Raw genomic sequence first — 25,621 nt, forward strand, 5'->3', positions numbered from 1 at the left:
GTTTGCATATGCCTGCTCTCCACACACACACACAGCCTCCCCAGCTACCAGCAGCCCTTACCAAAGGGTCCGTTTGCTAGAATCAATGAACCCGTGTGGACACATCAGAATCACCCAAAGCCCATACTTCACGGTCGGGTTCACTGTTGCCCATCACCCGTGGTGTACATTCCGTGAGCGCTGACGAATGTACAATGACGTGTATCCACTATTACAGTATCATACAGAGCGGGTTCACGGCCCTAAAAACTCTGCTCCATCTCTTCATGCCTACCTCTCCCCAGTCGCTGGCCACCATTGGTCTTTGATTGTCTCCATAGTTGTACCTTTTCTGGATTGTCCTATGGTTGCAGTCCTATAGTATGTAGCCTTTTCACGTCAGCTTTCCATCTAGTAACAGACATTTAAGATTCCTCCAAGTCCTCTTGACAAGTCCAGGCTTGACCGTTCATTTCCTTTGAGTGCCAATAATGTGACACTGTATGGTTGTCCCTTCGTGGTATCTTCACCACAGCTTTTTGCCCCACCTTTCTAAGACATGCTCGTAGAGTCGATGGTGACATTTACCTCTTCCCGTACGTCCAGTTCCACTGTTAGTACTCGGCATGGCTTCGTGCTCGCCCACAGAGTCAAGCTGGAGTGACTGAGAAGACAGGTTTGCTTTAGGGGTGGAGGGATAGGATCATAGCTTGTAGAGGGTTATTTTTTGGTCCTGTTCTCTAATCGCTGAAGCTCCTAAAACTTTTGTTTGCTTGTGGGATAGGAAAGAGGGAATAAATACTAAATAGTGTAGTTCCCTAATTGACACTAAGCCAAACAGGAGAGAAACTTCCTAAAGGTTTGTGGCGGAAGAGTGAGTCTTCAGCCAATCCCTGGATTAAAAAAGGGAAAGGGGCTTTAACTGGGACCTTGACTTAGAGGTACAGGGGTGGAGCGTGATCACAGAATAAGGCAGCCCCTTCTCTTCTGTACATGTATGCACACTCACACATACCCAGACACACACACACTCTGACACCTGACGCCGGCCTGACTGTGTAGCTGTACCCCAGCCTTTTTTTTTTTAAAGATTTTATTTATTTATTTGACAGAGAGAGATCACAAGTAGGCAGAGAGGCAGGCAGAGAGAGAGAGGAGGAAGCAGGCTCCCCGCTGAGCGGAGAGCCTGATGCGGGACTCGATCCCAGGACCCTGAGACCATGACCTGAGCCGAAGGCAGTGGCTTAACCCACTGAGCCACCCAGGCGCCCTGTACCCCAGCCTTTTAAAGCTCCCCCCCAATCCAGTGTCTTGGAGTTACTGGGTGAAATAGAGTTACTAATCATACAATCATACATCATACATCATACAATCATATAATCATACATAATCATACAATCATACATATATATATTGGAGTTACTAATCATACAAGATATATATATATATATATATATCTAGATATATATATATATATATCTAGATATATATATATATATATATATATATCTCCCCGCTGAGCAGAGAGCCTGTTGTGGGGCTCAGTCCCAGGACCCTGAGATCATGACCTGAGCCAAAGGCAGAGGCTTAATCCACTGAATCACCCAGGTGCCCCTCATACAAGATATTTTGATATATGAGTCCTTGATGTGTTAGGAACTGTGCTCTAGCCGAGGCTAGGACTATGGGGGAAGCCACAGCCCCTGCTTCCAAGAACTCACAATCTAGTGATCACATCTAACTAGATGATTTCAATGTGACATGGTTAAGCACAGAGGAGAGCTGTGGTTGATGAATTCCCCCCAGACTAGGTGGAACTTGATGGGAAGGCAGATGAAGAGTGGTGTGGGGAGCACATTTTAGGCATGGGAGACTAGAGGCCAAAGGCCACCTCAGGGGAAGCAGTTTAGAGGGTGAAGGGTTCGAATTTCAGGTTCTGAGTTTCAGTACAAGTAAGGTGGGAAGTGAAGAAGTGAGTCCTCAAGGTTCCTGCAACCTGGGAGCTGAGGACACAACTCGAATGCTTGTCCCAGCTGGTGTAGTCTGGGGCTGGGGGAGAGCTGGCATGCAGGGAGTATGCAGGACTGCCATTAATAGGTGGGAACACAGCCCAGCTAAGATTGGGGGCTACCCATAGGAACACCCTGGCCACGACCAGCTCTCTAGCAGACATGTGAGCTGGGAATAGTCTCATGAACTTGAGTTTTGGGGTGACCAAGGAGGAACTAGAGCAGAATTGCCCTGTTCTTTCCTTCCCTCATCCTTAAAGGAAAAAACACAGTTGTTAGAAATTTTTCTAAAATGCCTTTGACTGATTTTGTCGTAGTGAATTGAGTTTGGAAAAATGTTGAACTTATTTGTTCATTTGAAGGTGTTGTAGCGTCTTGTAAATATTATGTTCAGAGCCTTGAAATTAATAACATAGGATATTTCTTGATATCTGTACTCCCTGCTCAGTTGCTTTTTTTTTTTTTTTTTTTTTTTTTTTTTTCAGCAAATTGGTGATAAAAGCTTTTTGGTGTATGATTGCAGACTTCTGAAAGATAAATGTGTTTGTTCTTCCTTTCCCCAAAGGAGACTCTCTTCATAGCTCTGATTAATTGGAATTCCTAGTCATTTGAATGGTAGTTAATTGGGCTTTTATTGAGAACAATTGGCTGTAACCATATACTGAATACAGTAGTCTAGAGACCAAAATTTTCCTTCTGACCCAAAAGCCATAAGGAAAAACATAGTTTTTGAGGGGGGTGCAGGAGATGATGGTAGAAATGAAATGAGGGAAAATAAAACATTTTGAGAAAAAGAAATAGGAAATTTGAGCATTTTATTTTTATTTTTTTAAGATTTTATTTATTTACTTGACAGACAGAGATCACAAGTAGGCAGAGAGGCAGGTAGCGAGAGAGGGTGGATGCAGGCTCCCTGCTGAGCAGAGAGCTTGATGTAGGGCTCCATCCGATCCCAGGACCCTGGAATCATGACCTGAGCTGAAGGCAGAGGTTTAACCCACTGAGCCACCCAGGTGCCCTGAAATTTGAGCATTTTAGAGTCAGTCTAAAATAGAGAAACCTGTACAGTACATATTTCGGCTAGTTGATAAAATGGTGAGTTAATGATACATGAGCTCTCTTACTGCTCCCATCGCATAGTCCACTATTGGTGGGGCACCTTTGGGCCCATGCTGCTGAGGGGCTGCACCAAAGGCAGTTGTTGTTCCCATGAACTTCACATCCTAGTTACTCCTATTATTAATTTGGAGTGATTCTAAGTATCTGTGCATTTGTGAGAGGAGAGGAGCAGGGAATTACAGAACAAGAAGGAATTCAAGGCATTTCTCAAGTTTTTCTATGTGGGTTGAGTGTAGAGAGGGAGTGAGGCAACTTGTGTAATCCTAGCACCTCTCCAGTCTTCGTGGTAAACACGTGTTTCCCCGTGCTCTGCCGTAACGCTGTTTGCATGATTAACTGATCCTTTAGGGGACATTGTGCTTGGTACAATTGTAAATGTAGTAGGGCAGAGTAAGCCTTCAATCATCATTTGCATAAAAATCTAATTATAACTTTTTCCTGTCATGTGAGGCGTTTGTCCCAGGACATAGACTCCAGGAGTAAGGGAGTCTGGGTACAAATAAGGTTGGAGCTACTCATTCACAATCAATATTAGCACTTCAAAGGGTCCAAAATGTTCTACGTTGGAGAAACTCTTTAGTGTTGTTTAAACCAGCCTTTCCCCCATTGATACTGAGAATCTTTTTTTCTGTGTAACAGTCGTGACTTCCTAGTTTGCTAGAATGCTGCTTTGAGAGGAATACAAAGAGATTTCTGGAGCTTTTCTCTTTGCCCAGCATAGAGCAAGGTAGCTTATCATTTCTCGTCTCTGATGGCCTTGTTGGATATTGATGCTTTGAGCTTGTGTTATGTTGAGGTTTTGTTTTGTTTTGTTTTAAGATTTTATTTGTTTACTTGACAGAGAAAGAGAAGTTGAGTTTCTTTTGACCCCAGCACCCAGCCTTGAGCTGGAAAGTCCGCAGGGAGGAGGCCATGAAAACAGAACTGGACATTTCCCTTCAGAGTCTGATGCCTTCTGACAGCAGAGCTGGACTCTATAAACATTGAGGTGTCTTCGCAGGTAAAAAGCAGGAGAAATCCTTGGCAAGTGGTAGGTGTTGCAGGACATGGGGAGAATTTTATTTTCAGAATTTCTCTTGACTCTTTGCCTCTTCCTGTCTATATTTTAGGGATCCTGAAGAGCTCCTTGGTTTATTTGCTTCTAGAATGTTGGTTTGAAGAATTAGTAATAACATGTGTACAATGTTAAGTGCTGACTTCAAGCTCAAAGTAACACAGTTGACTTAAAAACGACGCTGGGGTTGAAGTTGCCGCCCCTGTCCCCAGTCAAAAACATGCATGGGACTTTTGACTTCTCCCAAATTTAACCACTGATACAGCCTACTGTTGACATAAACAGTCCACACATAGCTTGATGTTATATGTATTATATGCTGTGCCCTCTTATAGTAAAGTAGGCTAGAGAAAAGAAAATCACAAGAGCAAATACACGTACCATACTGAACTGTATCCCCCCCAAAAAGGCACATATAAGTGGACCCATAGGGTTCAAACCCATGTTGTTCAAGGGTCAACTGTGTACCCTTGTCATCTTCAATTAAATTTAGATTTTTTTCTGCTTTGCTTGCTGTTAATGTTATAAAAGCACCTTGTTAACTCTGGACAGTAAATGTATCTGAGATGTGTTCATATGGGCCCATCTCTGGATTTTTAGGCTCATGTAGATGGTGTTAGGGTGAAGGGAGAGGGAGAGAGAATCCCAAGCAGACAATACATTGAGCGTGGAGCCTGACATGGGGCTCAATCTTGGGACCCTGAGATCTTGACCTGAGCCCTCCACCCGAACCAAGACCAAGAGCCAGACACTCAACCAACTGAGCCATCCAGGTGCCCCACTGTACCCTGTCTTTGAATGAAATGTTAGGAAGGAGATGTTCTTCGCTGCTTCGGGTCTGTACCACATGGTGAGATTTCTGCTGCAAGCCTTGCGCAGGCCTTTGACGGCTAGACTTTCCTGCCTCCTGAGATCCCCCTTCACCTTGCCTCCACAGTCCTGTGTGGATTCTGCCGAGTGGAATGTGGAAAACAAGGGTCCAAAAAACCCTCACGGTGAAAAATTATCCGTACGTTCTCAGATTACTTAATATGCGTTCTGTTGCTTCAGTGCTGGTAAGATGATAATCAATAGTGGATATACCATTTGGGGGGCAGTTTGCTCTAGGCACTGAGTTAGGAACTTTATATATTCTCGGGTTTTTAAAAAGATTTTATTTGACAGAGAGAGCACAAGTGGTAGGGGGGAAAGGTCGAGGAAGAAGCAGACTCCCCACTGAGCTGGGAATCCTGACGTGGGGCTTGATCCCCGGGCCCTGGGATTTTGGCCTGAGCCAGACACAGATGCTTAATTGACTGAGCCACCCAGGCGCCCCTGTACATTCTTATTTCACTTCTACATCTGAAATCTCTAAGTATTACTATCTCTGGTCTGGTGATGAGTAGCCAAGGACTCTGAGAGGTGTGTTGAAGCTTGTTGGAGCAAGTAGCACGTGGTCCAGGATACAGAATCACTTAAGTCCAGTCATGATGTCCTGCTCTTGGTGACGAGTCAGTAGCTTTTGCTGCCTCTTGGTCACATCTACCTGTGCCTCTCTCAGAAGATTCAGGAAAGGTCCAATGTGTGGGGCTGCCAAATGATCTACCAGATGATGGTTCAGAGCAGTCTATTGTAAGGCAGAGGTCCTTAAATTTTCCGCTGCTGGTCCCCTTAAGTTTCTTTTTAATTGAAAGGGTCTTATGCATCTTAAAAATAAGCACTTTTAATGAGTAAGTGTCCTAAGTAGATTCGTATTCTGTTCCAGAATTCTTTCAGCGACCTTACTCTGGTCAGGCAATAAATAGTGAGTTTCTGACCTGCGCTGTTCCCATCAGTGCTCCCATCAGGTCTGTTTCTTGAGTATTGCTGATTGCTTTAGAGAGTCCTCCTCCTCCTCCTCCTCCTTCTTCTTCTTTAAAATATTTTATTTATTTATTTGACAGACAGAGATTACAAGTAGTCATAGAGGCAGGCAGAGAGAGAGGGGGAAACAGGCTCCCTGCCGAGCAGAGAGCCCGATGCGGGGCTCGATCCCAGGACCCTGAGACCCTGACCTGAGCCGAAGGCAGAAGCTTAACCCACTGGGCCACCCAGGAGACACAGGTGCCCCAAGAGTCTGTCTTCTTGAATCCTCATGAGAGTTCTTATGCTGGGCATTATTACAGAGAAGGAAACTGAGGCACAGAGAGGTTAAGGCACATCAAAGCCAAATGACGAGTAAATGACAGATCCAGGCAGGATCAGTCTCTACATTTAACCACTGTGTTCCCCTAAATGCAGTATGTTGTCTCAAACTCAGAGGTGTCTCAGCCTCAGAGGTAGGCTTGTCTGGCTTCCCACTCCCCTATTTAGAAAGTGGCTTTTGGACTGAGGAGGGGTGAGAAGAAGGAGGCAGTGGACGGCACTGGGTGGCCTGTGCAGTTGTCTGAGTTATGCCCTGGAGACACAGATACTTGGTTTAGTCTCGTGATTACTCATTTCTGAAATTGGATAGTGGCTCTTGTCCTTTTGTCTACTTTCTAGGGACATTGTTTTTGGGAGAGAGGGAGCCTCCAGGAGATGGAGAAGGATTAATTAGATTTGTACTTTACATCCAACACACCTGTAAAGGGATTTGTATGTCTACAAGGGATTATAGCTTTTTAACCAGGTTTATAATTATGGTATTAAGAGGATTCATGCATTATATGGAACTTTTCAACCTTTAAAACTAGGGCACCGAGAAGAATAAATTTGTTTGCTGGAGAGAAATGGAACATAATGGTCCCTTTATGGGAAAACATTACTGTATTTTTGTAGTCTAAATAGAAAAAAAAGAAAAGGCTTTTCATAGATAAACATAATCCAATAAAAATAAATCAGTGAAGTGGTTAAAACGTTATAGTGGAGAATATTTGAACCATAGAAACGGCCCATGTGGACAAGTATGTCCCATTTGTTTTGATTCTTATTCAAATAGTCTTTTCATCAGTTCTCTTCTTAGTCAGGGAATGAATCTACCTGTCTCTTGAAGCAGTTTTGCCTTTGTTGTATTGGCTTTGAGGCTCTTGCTTCAGTTTCTTCAGCTGGAGGTCATAAACATCCCATGACATTTTGTGTGATAAATCTTCATTCTTGGGACTATAGGGTTTACTGTTCTGTTTGCAAATGGGATGGGAAGATTGAGAAGGTGGAAAATAAGAAGCAGCGCTGTATTTTTGTGGTACTGGTTGGGTTACGAGTAACCACCCGAATGGAGCTGCTCACCTTAAAAGGGTGGGGGCGGGGAGCCTTGGTAATATGGATACAGGTGTGTCTTAGGAACGCATATGCAAGGATCAAGTGGCCCTGGGGAACGAACAGGAGCTGGAGATGAGGATGGGAACTGTAATCCGTGTTCATTACAAGCACATTTATGATAGAAACGTCAGTAAGTGGAGAGGAAAGCTGACAGAAAGCAGGTAGAAATCTATGTAGCGAAACACCCGACAGTTGAGCGTGGTATTTAAATATAGCTCCATTGTATTCTTTGGAAAAAATCGTGCTCATTTGAAGAAAGTCAAACAGTATTTAGAAGTGAAAATCCTCTAAAATTCCAGTAATCAGAGGTAATTGTAACTATTTGGATAAACATCCTTCTAGATAAGTCTTCGGACATCTGGGAACAGGCACATACAAATGGAATCCTAGTGCGCGTGGTCGTTTATCTGTTTTGGTCATATGGAGGGATATCTTTTCCCGTCAGTAAATACAGATCTCCATCATTGTTTCCAGAGTCTGTACGGTTTATTTCACGTGTCTCTCTTGTGAACCTAGAGGGCGTTGACTTCTTTCCCTTCATAATTACTAATAATGCTATGTATGTCCATCTTATACAATTCTGCTTATACAATTACTTGCTTTGAGCAAATTCTTAGAGGTAGCATTGCTAGATCAAAGAATGTGTCAGTTTACACATGGCCAAAATAATATACGTGGTGGGCCACATGATGAGCTGTGTCTGTAATGTTTGCTATTGTCAGTCTTGGACATTTTTATCAGTCTGACAGGTTAAAAAAAACCCTCAGTTGTCTAAATTTTATTTTTTCATTGTTAGTGTACTTGATTATATTTACAGATGTTTATTGCTATTATAATTCTTTTCATGGAAAGTTTATTGGCTATGTCCATTTCAAGGGAAGTATTACTGCTTTTTTTTTTTTTTTTTTTTTTTTTGCTTAATAAGGATAGCAACCTTTGTACGTCTGCTGTCCAAATATTTTAGATAAAATACTGAAATAGGTAAAACTACATAGTTTCTTATTTCACCCTTTGATGGAAATCTCACCTTTTTTTCTTTGCCCTTTTTTTTAAACTTAATTTTGTCATTCATAAATTTGAGATTTTTTTTTCATAAATTGGATATTTTAAAAAGGTGGCCAGCCAAATATTTCAGTCCTTTGTAGTTTCAGTTTTTGATGTCCAGTTTCTTTTGTATTTACTTTTTCTTTTTCTTTTTTTTTTAAGATTTTATTTATTATTTGACAGAGAGAGAGATCACAAGTAGATGGAGAGGCAGGCAGAGAGAGAGAGATGGGGAAGCAGGCCCCCTGCTGAGCAGAGAGCCCAATGCAGGGCTCGATCCCAGGACTTTGAGATCATGACTTAAGCTGAAGGCAGAGACCCAACCCACTGAGCCACCCAGGCACCCCTGTATTTACTAATTTTTTAAAGATTTTATTTGTAAGCAATCTCTACACCCATCGTGGGCTGCAGAGATCAAGAATTGTGTGCTCTACCTGGAGCCAGCCAGGCACCCCTGATGTCATGTTTAGAAGGGCCTCCTCTGGGAGCACCTGTGTGGCTCAGTGGGTTAAGCCTCTGCCTTTGGCTCAGGTCATGATCCCAGGGTCCTGGGATCGAGCCCAGCATCAGGCTCTCTGCTCAGCAAGGAGCCTGCTTCCCCCTCTCTCTCTGCTTGCCTCTCTGCCTACTTGTGATCTCTGTCTGTCAAATGAATAAATAAAATCTTTAAAAAAAAAACATAAAAATAAAAAAATAAAAGAAGGGCCTCCTCTGTCTTCATATTACAGAATTATGGTATATTCTTCTAGTACTCATCTGATTCTGTTTTGTTTGTTTGTTTGTTTGTTTTTGAGTTTATTTTTCCACAGGTAGGGATCTAGACTTTTCCCTCCTCCGTAGCTAACCACGCTGTTCATGAACCAGTCTCCTACGCTTCCCCAGATAGGATTCCATGTACTTGGTCTGTTTCATATGAATACTTAGTTCTCTACCTGGATGTTCTGTTTCATCGATTCCCATGTATGCTGTCGTTCAGATATCTGTTTAACTGTGGCTGAGACGTTTTGATTTTTGCAGTTGATGGTGGTGCTTCTCTGCTTCAGATTGGGTTTCCGGGAACTGAGGTGATAAGTGGTCAGTTGTGAATGGCTCAGGGAACTGGGAATGACATGGGATCAGTTGAAGCGAGAAGGGGCCACTTCAAAGACGTGTTTCAGAAACTGAGTAAGAAAAGGGTGAACGAGACCAGAAGAGCTCATATAAGCTAATTTTAAAAAGACTAAGCATGCCTGATTTTTGTTTTAAACACTGGGGGTGGGAGCAGGTGGGTGAGGAAATGTATATATTTGGTCTTTGTTTAAATTTGAAGCCATTAAGCACTTCTGCCACAGGGAAGGGGAAAAAAAATGCATTTCTGCGTCTTTGCCAACAGTAACATAATTTTGGTCTTTGAAATAACTGTCTTGGGACCTCAATTCCCTGTTGGTACAGCGAATTCCCAGCCCATGTATTGTAGCGGAAATCCATTGTTTCCTGAGTTACTTCCTTTCATGCTTAGTGTGGGGGGAAATGACCAAATGTATAGATAGTTTTTTTTTTTCTCCAGAAACTGACATCTCTAACATAACTTGATCCCGATGATGTTTATTACTGTTGTAGGTACTGCTGCTGGAAGGCTTCTCAGATGCTTTAGGATATCTTCAGGGAAATCAACTCTTTACATAAACGGAGAATTCAGGTGAGTCCTTGAAAAAAATATATCTTCTTCTCATTAGCCGCTCCCCTGCGTTGATAAAATGTAAGTGTCGAAACCTTGTCACTTAAATTGTCTCATTTGACGTTTTCTGAGGCAGGCATGTCACTGCTGGTCTTGCCACTTAAATTGTTTATTTTTCCCCCAGCAGTTGGGTGGGGTGAAGGTAGGGGCCGGCAAGGCAGGAGGAGGAGCTGTGTTTAGTCTTCCTGCATGAATAAATTCTCATTTATTCACACCCGTTGGCTTTATAAATTTGCATTTTTGAAGTGTTGGATAAGGAATTAATGTAGAAAATTCCAGTAAGTCTTTGCACCATCAGACTGGTTGGGGATTCTTGGAGCCCTCCAGGGACGGCACACGGTTGCTCTAACACGAGATAAACTTTGGGTATAGGTCGTGAGTTTCCCCCTTTGATAGTCCTGGGTGGGATTGCATGATCCCAAGTGGTGTGTGGGAGTTACCCTTGTCAGGGACAAAATACCCTCAGGAGGGACAAAGGTGATCTTCTGCAGGTCCTCGCTATGCCTGGATCGACCTTTGACAGGTTGAGAAGGGCTGGTTTACACCCCTGCACTCAAAAACTGTATCGTGGCACATGAGGCTTACCAGTTCTGTTCCTGACCAGCTCCACAACTGGGGACAAGTAGATCTTTGCTGATTTTCATACCCTCATCTGTAAAATGAAGGCTGGCCGAGCCCAGCCTGCTTCTCCCTTTCCCTCTGTTCCTCCCCACTGTTCATGCTCTCTCTCTCTCTCTCTCTCTCTGACAAATAGATACAATCTTAAAAAAACACACATGCACACACACACACACACACACACACAAAACCCAAAAAACCCCAACTCGACAGGGTTTTAAGTTGTTGGATAAAAAGGTACAGAATTCTTCCTTCACAGAATCGTGGGCAGCTTCTTGGCCTGTGGTGTCTGACAGATAAGTGTGTATCTGTGATGTGGGGCCACTCAGAGCTAGGGATGGGGTGGCCTGGATGCCCGGCTCCAGAGAGGCGATTGCAGAGATCTTGTGTGAGGAGGGTAGGGCGGGGAAGGATGGGGAACAGCTGAGAGCTGAGCTGAGAGCAGTGGGATCACTTGTACACAGGGTGGAGAAGGGGAAGGGAGCTGTCCTGTCCAGGACCCATTTGGTTGTCCTGGTGTGCATGTTATTCTATGAGGACCTGCGGGGGGCACCAGGTGGTCCTGTTGGACTGAAGGGCCTGAGCACAGTGGGCAAGAAGTATGGCAGACCTAAGCCTTTCCCAGGACTTCAGATCCGAAAGCAGTGTGCTAAGTGCATTCTTATTCCATGGGTCTGCACAGAATGGAAGACTGTGGTTTGCATTGACTTCTCCCTGGGGTGGAGGGATGTATATGGGGCTCGGCATGGGTGGAGGACGGAGAGACTGGGACAGGAAAATAATGTGGGGAAGGGGCAACAAGAACACCGATTTCAGATTGCCAACATAATCCTGTCTGCTTTGGAAAGTTCTGTGATATTATGCCGTGGCCTACATAGATTGGAACACAGTGGTTCAGTCCTTTGCAATTCCTGCCCCAGTGATTTCTGGCTTTTCTTTAACATGCCTATTTTCCAGAAACTTAAATGAAATCTGACAGACTTACCTTATATTCCCTTCTGTCAACCTAGCTCTTGGTTTACTGCCTGATTTGTGTGGTTCGGTTGGGTTGCTTCCTGAGGATATTTATTTCACTGCTCTTTTTAGGAAAAAACTAGATCAAACAACAGCAGAAACATTTGTCTGAAATGTATAAGAATATGAGGAATTATCTGAAATCTTGACACTTCTGTGAGTGTCTAAAGTCGTGAGTACTTGCTTGTAGGAGCTTTTATTTTGACATGAACTAGAGAGCAGAGAATTGCTTTAAGGGACCTGGGCCTGGGTGGGTCTGAACACAACTTAATGAATGAAAAATATGATCAATCAGTCATGTTCTGAGTATATCGGAAGGCCAGGCCCTGCTTATAAAAGGTTGTGTGCATGAGAGAGGAGAGAGAGATTTATAATAAAGTGTAGAGGGTGAGGGGCACATGATAAATGACTTGTTTAGCTTCGTACTTAATGACTCGTGATGTATTCCGGATTTAAGAAAAAAAATGTAATATTTTGAACTTATCTCCATTTTTCCCTACAGGCTCATAAAAAAATACTTTAAAACTATTTTTAAATGAAAAACACTGTTTCTGTCTCTCTGGGAATTTTGAATTCCCAGGGCTGTTTTGGGGCAGGGTCTTGAATCTATAAAATTCACAGCAGGATCTACATTGTCATTTGTCATTCTGGATCAGTCCCTTCAAAGCTATGATGGCTGGGGAGGTGCGTTCTTGTGCTTATTTTTCTTCATTAAAAATGTAATCTCTTATGCACTTTTGTCTCCCTGCCATCCTCCATTAGCCGGATTCTTTGGATTCCTCTGCTTGTTGGCTGTAGGCGCTGCCACTTGCTCACCCCCTGTGGGCTCCCTGAGTGGCTGGGAGCCCTAATTAGCATCCTCCTAATTAGCATCACATTCTTGATCAGGGTTCCCGGACGTGGACATGTGCTAGGCTCCTCACTCTGCTGTCTGTGCTTCCTAAATGTTTCACAACAACAACGATTTCCAGATTGTTTTTTATAATTAAACCGAAGAATACATGGATATAATAGAATGTGCTGTTTCCTTATACTTTTTGGCCAATTACGCTCACCAGTTAATTTCTTTTAATGTTAGGGGCACTTGGGTGGCTCAGTGGGTTAAAGCCTCTGCTTTCAGCTCAGGTCATGTTCCCAGGTTCCTGGGATCGCGCCCCACATCGGCCTCTCTGCTCAAAAGCGAACCTGCTTCCTCCTCTCTCTCTTTGCCTGCCTCTCCATCTACTTGTGATCTCTGTCAAATAAATAAATACAATTAAAAAAAAATTCTTTAATGTTAGACAGCCTTGTGGAGAGCTCAGGATTTGAGCCTTTTCTCAGTATAGATTGGATTTCATGGATTTACAGACTCTGGAGTATTTGTGTCTGCATTTCCGTAGTCTCCTGTAGAACACAAATCTTTAAAAATGCCGTATTTTAGCTGTGAAGTCCCATATCCTGAAGACCTCTCGTGATCATCAAAGTTGTTCTTTTTGCTGCAAATCAGAACTGGACAGCTTTCCAGAACCATTAAATGGTTAGTTTACTTGTGGAGTTTAAACCAGACTTTAAAATAGAAGTGAGCACACTGTGAGGCCAGCTGTAGTGGTACAGGTTGAGAGAAATCCTATTGCTATGATCTAAATACTAGCCTTAGAGAGTATCTTTCATTTAAAGTATGTAAGTCAAAGTAATGCATGCAAATGGTTAAAAATAGAAAATCCTGCAGAACCGCTTAGAATGAAAAGCAGCAAAGGTTTTTTTACCCCACTGCTTCCTTCACTTAGTCTTCCTTCTCAGAAGCAGCCACCTTTTTTTTTTCTGTAGATCATTTTCCTTTTTGTGACTTCCACATGTATAAATATTATGCTAGTAGCACCATTTCTCACATTATCAGTTTTAAGAGCTGTTTATGGTGTCTTGATGTGATTGCTGATGAGCTCACCCTGACCAGCCCGGTCTCCCTTCCTCCCTGTGGCTGATTCACATATTCAGTCCTACAGCTACTTCCTCCCTGTACCTCCCCGGCCTCCTCCATTCTTGGTCTGTCTCCTGTATAGGCTATTTCTTGTTTACTCCCCCACCCCCCACATCTACATTTCTATTTGGGGCAGCTCTACCTTTGATTTTCTTCAAAGAGAGGATGCAAAGGAGAGAGGCAGGCAGAAAAGCAGACCCCCACTGAGTGGGGTGCCCAATGGGGCTTAGGTGGGGGGGGCAGGCTCAGTCCCACCACCCTGACATCAGACCTGAGTTAACAACCTAGAGTCGGAGGCCTAGTCACCCAGGTGCCCCTGTACCCTTGATTGTCTAGTGCTCAGAGTTGGTAATAATTTAAACTGTTGTTTAATGAGGGCTTCCGTGGCTTACCTATGACTTGATTCTGCACGTGAACTCCAAGAAGTAACATTCACTCTGTTGTGAACCGGGTAACAGCTATTACTGTCACAGCCTAGTGTGTGGTGAGTTTATAGTCCTTCCTTTCTGAGCCCGATGTCCCCACAGCTCTGTGGAGCACGTTTGAATGATTCTCCCTTTTATATGAGCACCAGGCGTATTGGGCTCAGCCTCAGGTTTGCCTAGCCTCTCAGTCTCTCCGTCCTTCCTGCAAGCCTGCTTTACGTTTGGAGGTCTTCCTCCCACAGCCCGCCTGCCTTCCACCTTCCACCAGAACCTTTTGATATCAGGGTGTGCTGCCGGCCTTCCAGCCAGTGCTCATGGCCAGGAAAAGCTTACCCCTGCTAACGCAGTCCAAAAAAGCCTGACGCTTCAGGCTCTGGTGTCTTTGAAGGGCCAGTAACCTGCTGTTTAAAGTTAGCCATCATTTATTGAGGACCTGATAGGTTAGGCCCCTAGGTATTGGAAGCCTGGTGTCCGTTGAAATCCTCACACTGGCCCTGTGGAGCAGAAGCATTGACACTCTTCCTTGAAGAAGCGGAGATCTGGATCAGAGACTCCTCCTAGGCCTCTGCTGGGAAGTACTTCTCAGAGCCTGGGGTGGGCTGAGGGCATAGGTGTGGCTTCATAAGTGAAAAATGGAGCAACATCTTACACCCTTTTCTCAGCACACCAGCCCCTCCTGAGACAACTGTTGCTGCTCCTTGGAAGCTCAGTTCTGCTCAGTTCCATCTCCATCCTTGCTATGGGTGTATTCTGGGGCCAAGAACCCGTTTTATAGATTTCTGGGACTGGATATGGGACTGTCCTTACCTACTCAGGGTTCCCTTTGTGAATTTGAAGTGAGGAATGGGGCTTCATCCATACTCAACCTGCTGGGAAGTGGGGGGAAAAGGTACTTTGACCCCTTGACATGGTCATCTGCTTTCTAGGCAAAGAGCCCATGGATGAGTGGGTGGAGTTACTCTTCTCCCTCTGTTAAGTCACGGCAACGGCCTTAGCAGCGGCTGCCTAAGTGCAAATAGTACTTTCTTACTAAACATCTTGACCTCTTGACTTTATGCTCTGAAGTAAGTAGTGAATGAAGGGGAGATCTTTGGGGCGCCTGGCTCAGTGGGTTAAAGCCTCTGCCTTTGGCTCAGGTCATGATCTCAGGGTCCTGGGATCAAGTCACGCATGGGGCTCTCTGCTCAGTGGGGAGCCTGCTTCCTCCTCTCTCTCTGCCTACTTGTGATCTCTCTCTCTGTCAAATAAATAAATAAAATCTTAAAATAAAAAAATAAAATAAGAAAGGGAGATCTTTAGAGCAGCGCCTAGTTTACTTATGGAAGAGACAGCTGGCCTTAGTGAGGTGGAGTCTTAATGCATAGACCGGGGTCAACATTTCCCTTGTTGCAGTGGTTACCAGGAGTAATTTCCTGCATTAAATTTCCTGCATTACAGTAGTAACAGGCAGTGCAAGGTTACCTTACTAAGAACTTGGAGCAATCTAAATCTGTGTTGGCTATTTGTAATTTTTGTATTTATTGATTGTAAGGATAGGATAGGGTGCTAATTGAGTAGAGTTGTAATCTGTATGAGACATTTTTGGTTCTGGTAAACAAAGATCACTGATCCTCAGTCATATAGGTCCCTTGACACTTGGGTAAAAGTGATTTGGGTTGGGCAGGGGGGCACCTGGATGGCTCAGTCTGTTAAGCATCTGCCTTCGGTTCAGGTCATGATGCTGGGATCGAACCCCGCACTGGGCTTCTTGCTCAGTGAGAAGCCTGCTTCTCCCTCCCACTCTGGCCTTTCCCCCGTGCTCTCACTTGCTCCCCACCTCAAATGAATAAATAAAAAATTTTTTTTTAAAAAAGTGATTCAGGGGACCGAATCTATTCGGACATTTTAAATCTTATTTTTTTTAAGATTTTATTTATATTTATTTATTTATATTTATTGTATTCTATTGTATTTATTTATTTGTGTGTGCAATATGTCTGCACATTACACGGATGTAGAGGCATCTGGCAGATGAGCAGAAGGAGAGTAAGTTCAAAGGAAGGAGAGATTTCTCAGGGGATAGAGGAGGTTTCCAAGAGAAGGTAGCATTTATTTCTGGGTTAATGGATTTAAGTTTTGCTACTTCTCGCAGAACAGACGATGAACGACAGTGGGTTAAACAAGCTAGAAGTTGATGTTTTTTCACCTAGAATGAAGTCCTGAGGTGGGGTTGCCAGAGACTTGGGCTCCTGGCAGGGTGAGTAAAATTTCACACCTCTCTTCAGGGTAAACTTATTTTTTCTCTTTTTCAGGGTATGAAAAGTGAGGGTCAATTTTTAAAATCAGTGCTGAAAGCAAAAATCCCTTATAGGCAAAATGGCTCCTAAACGTCCCTTGGGAAGATGTCACTGGAGGGGCTGATATTCTCTCTCCTAGTCAGGCTAGCAGAGTGGACTTTGCTCCCTCTGCAAGAGCTTGCTGCTAAGTAGTTGGCCTCTGTGTTTAAGGGCCATGCTGTAAACTAAGGAAGACTTCCAGCATCCAGATAGGACCCCAAGAGAAATTTCCTTCCCTCGGGCTTCCTCAGTTACTGAAAATCCTTGTGCCCCTCCCATGGTCTTTCTGGGGCTTGCTTGCTCACTGAGAAGAGTAGAAGTGGAACTGTCTGTCAGATTGCTTATTCATACCTTTTCTCATCAAAGCTTTCAAACACGTTCAAAAGTGAAGAGAATTTTATAGTCAACTTTGGGTCTACTGCCCAGGTTCAGCATGGATTAACCTTAGAGTTGTTTTGTCTGCAGACTTCTTTCTTTCCACTCATGATTTTGAAGCACATCCTTGCTATTTTATTTTTTTCTTCTATTATTGTTTCAGGATTTGTCCTTAAAATATAGGACTTATACCGTATCACAATAGAACCATAACAATTACTGGTATTACCTTAATACCATGAAATATCAAATTCATGTTTGAATTTTCTGTTGTCCTACATACTTTTTTGTTTCTTAGAATCAGAATCCAAATAAGGCTTATACATGGTAATTGACAGGTACTTCTTTAATCCCCTTTTAATCTATCCTGACCCTCCCATCCACTCCCCCACTACCGTGATTTGTTTGTTGAAGAAACTGGGTTATTTATCCTTTAGAGCAGAGAATCTCAAATGGAATGATCTCCCTCCCCCATCTCGAAATATTTGACAGTGTTGGGAGATATTTTTAGTTGTCACAGTGTTGGGGGCGGGGGGAGGGGACTGCTTCCTGGCATCTAGTGGGTAGAGGCTGAGGATGTTGCTAAATCCTCCGGTACTCAAGGCAGCCCCCTCACAGCAAAGAAGTATCTGGCCTAAAAGGTTGATAGTCCTAGATTGAGAAACTCTACTGTAGCATTTCCCATAGTGAGAATTTTAATCATTTCTTCCCCCTGGTGCCATTTAACTTATTTTTCTGTTCCTTGTGTTTTCTGTGATTTGTTAAAGCTTGAGTTCTGGTCACATTCAGATCTGGATTTTTTTTCTTCTTAGTCAAGGCTACGTATTTTCATTGAATATATAGTCACTGGTGGTCTCTCTTTTTGTGGAATAATTGGTCTTTGATCATTGCCTATATCTTTCCATTTATTAGTGATTGTGAAATAGTGATTCCCAGTTCTGTCATCCCTTCCTTATTTGTTTACAAGAAGTCTCACATAAAGACAAGTTTAATGTCAATAACTTGTTTACCTTGAGGTTTAGGCAGGAAAGGATAAACACTTGATATTTTCCCTGTCTTTTCAAAACAGTGAGTTCCCTGGTGGCATTCTCTAATGGTGACCACTGAAGTTTTATTTCTTGTTTGTTTTGCTTTTTTTCTCTTTTCAGTGTAAATATGATGGAGGCATTTCAAATTAATCTTCTTACTGATAGTCACAGTGTCCCATGTTTGGCCAGTAGCAACTAATTCAAGTTGGCTCCCAAGTCCTCTTGACAAAAACTTTTTTTGTATCCTTCCTGGTGTCATACCATGTCACAGGGTTGTCTTACCCATTTCTTACTCCAAACTTAGACTTACTACTTCTTCAAGGAACCCTGGTTCCTTTGAGTATTTCAAAGGTATGGTGTGAAAACTGGGAACGTTTATCGTCATTTGGATTCATCATTGCTTCTGGATCTTTTCAGTGGATCAAGCTAGGGAATATGACTGTGTGTGTTTGTGTGTATGTGTATGTTACATAAGGACAAAACCAATTATTAGTGCATACAGATACTTGTAAGTAAAATGCAGGTGTATTCATCAATTTTATATCTATGTTCTTTTGTCCACCCTGGTTCTCAGTGATACCATAGTTTTTCATTTGCTTTATTTCCTGCTGCATACAGCATAGACCTAGTCTTCGAGATGTTTGGAATAGTTCTTATCTATATGATGCTGCCACTAACTGTATATATAATTAGGTTCATTGTTGGATTTTATTTTATTTTATTTTATTTTTTTTAAAGATTTTATTTATTTATTTGACAGAGATCACAAGCAGGCAGAGAGAAAGGCAGAGAGAGAGGAGGAAGCAGGCTCCCTGCTGAGCAGAGAGCCTGATGTGGGGCTCGATCCCAGGACCCTGGGATCATGACCTGAGCCGAAGGCAGCGGCTTAACCCACTGAGCCACCCAGGCGCCCCCATTGTTGGATTTTATTTTTGGTTTTTAGAGAGTCCTTTTTCAATTGAAATTTTGTGCAACCTGATTTCCTGAAATTTGTGTCCTGATTTCCATCTAGAACATGAGGCATATTCAGAGGTGTTTGGTTTTACACCTGTTGCCTCGCCATCCTGTTTCCTCCTTCCTCATATGTAGCATTTGAAAAAAAAAAAACAAAACAAAACAAAACAGTTTTTGATACCAGCAAATATGTGTGCGCTTTCATATCTACGCATCCCTTTCTTTTCCAGTGTAGTATACTGTATACACTTCGATCTACCTGGATTTTTTTCACTTAATCTATCCCGGCTTCTGTCCTTGGTGGTGCACAGAGATCATCCACACTCCTTTGCACCGCTGCATAGCCCAGCATCGTGTGGGTTTGCTCTGACTTACTCATCCTGCCCTCTTGGTGGACATGATGTTTTTTGTCTTTGACTTACTAGGAATACTGCTGTATGGAATAGCCTTAGGCACTCTTAAAATCATTTGTCTTTTCTGACTTTATGAAAGTTTAAAGTGTATATATATATATATATATATATATATATAATATGACGCTTTACATGAAGAAAGAGAAAGATGTCTGAAAGCTGCTGGGATGAACTGAGCTTCAGGACGGGAAAGGGAAATTAGGCTTTGGAGAAACAGAGAAGAGCTTTTGGGCAGAGTAGATGTTCTACCTTCAAGTAAAAGAAAATCAGGCTTAGGAATGTTGGTGGAGTGTAGGTTTCTGTGAACTGCATTGCCAGGCCAAGGGCTTTCAGTCTTCCACTTCAGGGCAGGAGTTGGCAACCTTTTCCCTGCAAGGGACCCAGACTGTAAATATTTAAAGCCGCCGTCACTGTTGGGACTACTGAAGACTGTTGTTGGAATACAAAAAGCTGCCACAGACAATTCATAAATGAGTGTGGCTGTGTTCCAAGTAAACTAGATTTATGGGCCCTGAAGTTTGGATTTCATGCAGTAATCATGTATTATGAAATAGAATTCTTAATTTTCTCCCCAACAATTGAAAATGATAAAAATCATTCTTAACTTGTTGGCCATAGTTTGCCAATCTCTGCTCTGGGCATTTGGGAGCCATAGAAAGTTCTTGAGCACAAGGAGGACCTGCTCAAAAGGATTATCAGGAGTGGATTAAAGAGGGCTCAGTCAGAGGCAAAGAGCTCAGGCTGCTCAGGAGGCTGTTGATGCTCTCAACATGGATATAATTGGAAGGTGTCTGTGGGAGTGGATTTCTTCTTCTTCTTCTTCTCCTTCTTCTTCTTCTTCTTCTTCTTCTTCCTCCTCCTCCTCCTCCTCTCCCTCCCCCTCCCCCTCCTCCCCTCCCCCTCCTCCTCCCCCCTCTCCTCCTCCCCCTCCTTCTCCTTCTCCTTCTTCACCTGATATTAGAGAATTACTGAGAAGCAATGGCCTCATTATATTGTTTGATAGAGAATTTGCATTTCTTTGTACAATTTTTAGCCTCTCATTTCTCATTGGGTATATACAAAGAGACACCAAACTCACCCTTCCTCATTGTGGGGTTTCAGGGCAGAATCTCTCATTCTTGCCTCTACTTCCCACCCTCATCCCATCAAAGAAACCCAAGATTGAGCCCGTTCACCAACGAGCCTTTTTTGTCAACTGTCTTGTATCTCTCCTTTCCTGCGACATTGCAGCTAACTGTTGAGAGAACGGTATTTTGTTTGTGGGAGGAAAATCAAAGATGATATAAATGAAAAAATGCATTTTCATATAATGGAAATTATTAGAGCAACTTTTAAAATGTCACTGCAGATTAATGCAGACAAGAAGGAGCTGAATATATTAGAAAGTAGGTCAAGTTAGCTCATGTTTATGAATGAGGCGAATTAGAGTGCAGGTTTAGGTTTATAAAATTGTGTGATACTGTGGTTTATATGAATTACCCTAGCCCAAATGATATTATAGCAAAATATAATTAAAATATATTGAGTTTGTTTCTTTATCCTTTGTGGCTAAGTATTTTATACCTAATATTTTATGAATTTAATAAACTAGTAAAAGTGATGAGCTTCTTGTTATTGCTCACATTTCCTGTACTAGACACAGAATCTACTCTGGGGAGTTAAAGCTGAAGTAGATTTAATCCAGGGGATGGATGCTTCCAGAATCCTTGGAAGGTGTGGAGGAGGAACTGGCTCTAGGTTAAGCCTCTAGGATACCCCTCACCCGCAGAACCATTTTCTCCCACCAGAATCGGGAAGGCTGCCATGGCTCTTGCTGTGGGAAGCTGTTGAATTAGAAACCAACTCTATGAGCTACTAGCTTCTGCACTGCGCTTCCTCTGCCAAGAGACCTTGCTTTTTGGGGATACCCTTACACTCTGCCTTTTTGCTCCATGACTCCATTCCAAATCAAAGTTGCCTGTGAGCCCATTCCCATTGGTGGTAAAGAGTCTGTCTCATTGGACTCCATAGCAGCAAAGGAGTCTGGGCAATATGCCATGTTTAGCTGTCCAGCCTCTCCCTGCTGCAAGTGAGCCAATCTCCTGGGTTTGCCTCCGTTTTCATTTTCAGAAACTGCTGCTTCAGATACCCATGCTACAGGGGGTAGGTATCTGAAGGACAGAATATCAGAATCTCTCTTCCTTGGATACACAGGATACATTTTGATAGACTTGCATAGTGATAATAGTAACAGGTGTAAGAGGTATCACACCAGTGTTACTGGTTAACTTGTATTCATTAACAGTGTTACTGATGACATAAAGAATTTGATAAGGAAGGATTTGCCATTTTGGAAAGCTCTTTTGGGGGGTTGGAATTGACGTCATACTAGGAAAGGAACACCTGTGGATGAATAGTTAAAAAGTTCAATGATGGTGGGATCCAGGCCTAGAGAACATGTGTCTCCACGAAGGATAATAGGTCAAAATATTGTCCTGATCATCCCTGACTTGAGCGCTTGTTGCACTAGGCCAAGTGAAGCTCAGTGATTAGGCTTTTGTTGACTGCAGTATTACTGCCTGACTTCCTTGCTGTTGGATTCTTCTGTGGGTTTAAGTGGGTACTCCCTTTTCCATCTGGTTAGGATCAGTCATGCTCAAGTGAGGAACGAGATATGGTCATTGATTCTGAAATTGGGCGGACCCGGGTTCAAGTCTGAATTCCACCACCACCGAGATTTCTAAATATTAGCAACATTTGCTTTTTTGTCCCTATGTCTTCTGTTTGGAGTGGAGTTGATGGTAGTGTTGAGCACAGGCCTGGCACATGGCCAGTGATCCGTGGTGGGCTCCAGCTCTGTGTGGAGACACCACCATCAGTGACTGGATTTCCCTCTGCCGCCTTGTCATCTACTGATGCATTTTCCACGTCCTCACATCCACTTCTGTGTCTGCACAACTATAATTTTCTTATCCTTCGCCATGGGTCCCTTGGATGTTGCTTCTCTTTATTGTGTCCAAGGGCTTTCTCCTACCCTTCAAGCACCCTTGGATTTCTCGCAAGACTCTCTCTCCTCCAGGAGAAAGATCTTTCTTAGTGCTTAATAGACATCGGAGCCATCATGGGGTCACAGAAGTCACGGTAGCTTTTTATTTGTCATTCAGACATCTAGAGCTCTTCCTGAGACTCTAAAGGCTGACGACAGGGTGGCCCATCTGCGGGACTCCTCCTCCTTAATGAGATTACCAATGCCATTTCATTGATGGTTTTCCACTAAAGTGGTCTTAATTCCATTGCCTTTGCATGTTTTTCCTTGGCTCTGTCTCTCCTTTGCTTCCCCAGAGGACCTAATGTAAGTGGGTGGCAGTAGTCGGGAGCATTTGGGCCTCTGTTCTTCAGCAAGCCTCCAGAATGGCCACCTATAGTGGGGTTTTAGGAAAACAGGAAATAATGAAAAGTGCAAAAATATCCCTGCACACCATTGTGTGCCAAGTGAGTTTCTGTTAAGTGTTTCTCATTTGATTCTTACCTATACTTTGGCTTTCATCCCTTTGGGTTTATTTGATCCCTTTGTGGAGCTGACCTGACTCCCTCTGGGCCCTGCACACACATGTACATGTGTGTCTCCCTGACCCACTGTCCCGCTTTTCCTAACTATCAGCACTCCATTGACAGTGGACCTCACGTAGCATGTAAAGTGGAATTGTGTCCTGTTGTGACATATGACAGCACTGTCTGAATGGCTGTGAGCAAGTATGTCTTTCTTCCTCCTCTTTAACCTCAAGGATCTTGACCTTGAGCTGCTAATAATTTTGTGCAAACCCTGTCTGACATTTTTGTTAAGCCCTTGCCCAAGACTTGAGTGACCTGTTTAACACTTCTGCATATTTGAAGACGGCTGTTTGTATTAAAAATTAGGTTGTGCTATTCTCTCCCACCTAACTAACTCGTCCAATAAGCATTTATTGAACATCTACAAAGTGCCAGGCATTCTTCTGGATGTTGGGGGCATTGTTGCCAGCAAGGTGGAGATGGAAAATACTGAAAATAGTAGGGGCAGAGGGTTTAAGAGAATTGAAAGCAGATCTTGTAATCTCTAGTAACGGGTGTAGTGTTTTTCCTAAGAAGAGTTAGAATCCTTTAAATGGTTAAAGCCAAGTGGGATCTAGTCTGATAACTTTTGGAAGGCCATGCAGTAAGAGGTGAAGTGTGTATCCAAGGGCAGGCAGTAAGAGTAGAAGTGGGGAACCCAGTGGGAAGCTTGTTGGAGTAATTTGGGCAGGAATGATGGTATTCTGTGGCTGGAGAAAAGGACAGAGTTGAGAGATTCTTAGGAGGTGGTGGTCAGGACTTGGTGGAAGCACAGGAGAGGCTCATGTCAAGGGTGACTCTCTCTCTGGTCTGGCTTCAGAAGTGGGATGGAGGTCGGTTCTTTTGAGATCAGACACACAGGAAAGGGAGCAAATTTGGGAAAGGTGGTAGCACGGGAGAATCGATGGGTTTATATTTGAGTAAGATGAAATTGATACACTCACAAAAGGGCTTGAAGATATGATGTAGCCTTGGAGAAGAAGCACCAGGGCCAGATCTGCTGATCTGGTGGATGCAAGTTCTGAGAGCAGACGACATCCACCAGGCAAGGGTGTATGGAAGAGGGCCTGGGAGAGAACTCATACGCCACGAGGTTTCAGCAAGGAAAAGAGCCTGGGCAGGAATGGGTGAGATGGTTGGGGAGAATCTGTTAGAGTGGTCCCTGGTGCCCAGGGCAGGGCACACAGGTAAGGACAAGAGCGGGAATGTCTGAACACCCTTGGCAGTGCTCAGCGGAAGCCATGTGGGGAATACAGTGGGTAATTAGAGGTCTGTCAGTTCAGAGAAGTCTTGCAGGAAGGGTGGCTGAGCGGGAGAGGATATGGTAGTGCAGTTAGCCTGCAGGGCTTGTGGGCATGTGCTGAGGGCATGTGGCTTTTAGGGGTAGATGAAGAGTTAAAGAAGAATGCCCCTGTGTGCTTCATTGTTGCCATGCTTACTTTGCTCTGTTACACATCTTTTTTTTTTTCCTTTTTTAAAAAATATTTGGAAAACTCTCTTAATCCTGACATTATAGAAATGCTGGAAGTACGGCACAAAGAATGGTTCCTCGAAGCATCCAATTATAAGTTGCTGACCTAATGCACAATCACCTCACCTCCAATTACTTATCCTGTAAAAGTACATCCTCAAACCCAGTCACAGTGCAATCATCAAAATTGTTACAGTGTAATCCTCAGGCGCCTTTCCCTTTTGCCAGATGTCCCTTGCACATCCTTAATAGCAGGACAGTCATGTTCAGAATCATTTGTTGCCATTACTTGTCTCGTGTCTTTTGTCTTCATTAGTCAGGACAGTCCACGAGTCTGGCTTTGACTTTCAGACCTAGATCCTTTTGTAGATGGATGGCCAGTTATTTTGTAGTATATCCCTCCATTTGGGTTGTGTCTTGACTCATGATTAAATTCATGTTTTGCCTCCTTGGCAAGAATATCACAGCCATTATACTGTGTGGTTTCTGCCTCCTGTCAGATGCGTCCCATAGAGATGTGTCTCATGATTGATCATGGTCCCATGTTCCCATGATTTAGGTGCTGTTGGCCAGGTTTTGCCTCCTAAGAGGTCCTCCATCCCCCGCCCCATTCTAAGGGGATACTTTGGAACTAACTAAGTAACCTTCTCATTCCTCCTCAGACTTTCATTTTATTTATCCATTGATTTTTATTGGTGTGGACTCCTGTTTTCACACTGCATTCATTAAACTATGTCCATTCCTATCATTTTGGTGTTTAAATTATTCTTGATTTGGCCAGTGGGAGCCCTTTCAAACTGGTTTCTGTGTCCTTTTGACACCTCTCCATCATTCTTTGGGCAATTCTTGGCTTACTAAGATATGTCATGTTTATCTCAAGTTTTAATATCATCCTATCTCAGTGGAGCCCTAGTCGTTTTTCTTAGAAAAAGGTAATTTAAAGCCAAGATTTAGGCCAGAAGTGTGCTTCTTGATATTAGGATATCCCAGGCCTTCTCAGTGGTCAGAGCTAGGGAATATATTAGATTCTTGTTATTCACAGTAATTATATTCTATAATGTCTCAGGGAGCACTGAATTAATGAACACAGAGCCATGGCTTTTAGCGAAAATAGACGGCCAGGTGCTTGCCTGCCTCTGGTCACAGCAGAACCTTGTCTTATGTGTGTCTCTATTTAAAGACACCAAATGTAAAATATATTGTTGATTCACTCACATTGAACTCAATGGCCACGAGCACTTAGGCCTGAATGAAGCTTATCTAACATATTCATATTCTCTCTGAGGCACATCGCTGCCTCC

At 43.2% G+C, this 25,621-nt stretch overlaps 1 protein-coding gene across 4 annotated transcripts in view; it reads left to right on the top strand.

The window, feature by feature from the left end:
* TLN2 (talin 2) overlaps positions 1 to 25,621 on the top strand; it is a 423,915-nt gene that overhangs the window by 161,393 nt on the left and 236,901 nt on the right. For all 4 annotated transcript variants that reach the window (XR_006602771.1, XM_004758776.3, XM_045067453.1 and 1 more), the window contains one exon: positions 10,063 to 10,141. The gene's annotated coding sequence lies outside the window, so the exon portion shown is untranslated. The remainder of the gene's footprint in view (positions 1 to 10,062; positions 10,142 to 25,621) is intronic.

Source organism: Mustela putorius, unplaced genomic scaffold, assembly GCF_011764305.1.
Source record: "Mustela putorius furo isolate JIRA1106 unplaced genomic scaffold, ASM1176430v1.1 tig00003896_pilon_pilon_pilon, whole genome shotgun sequence".
Taxonomy (NCBI): Eukaryota; Metazoa; Chordata; class Mammalia; order Carnivora; family Mustelidae; genus Mustela; species Mustela putorius.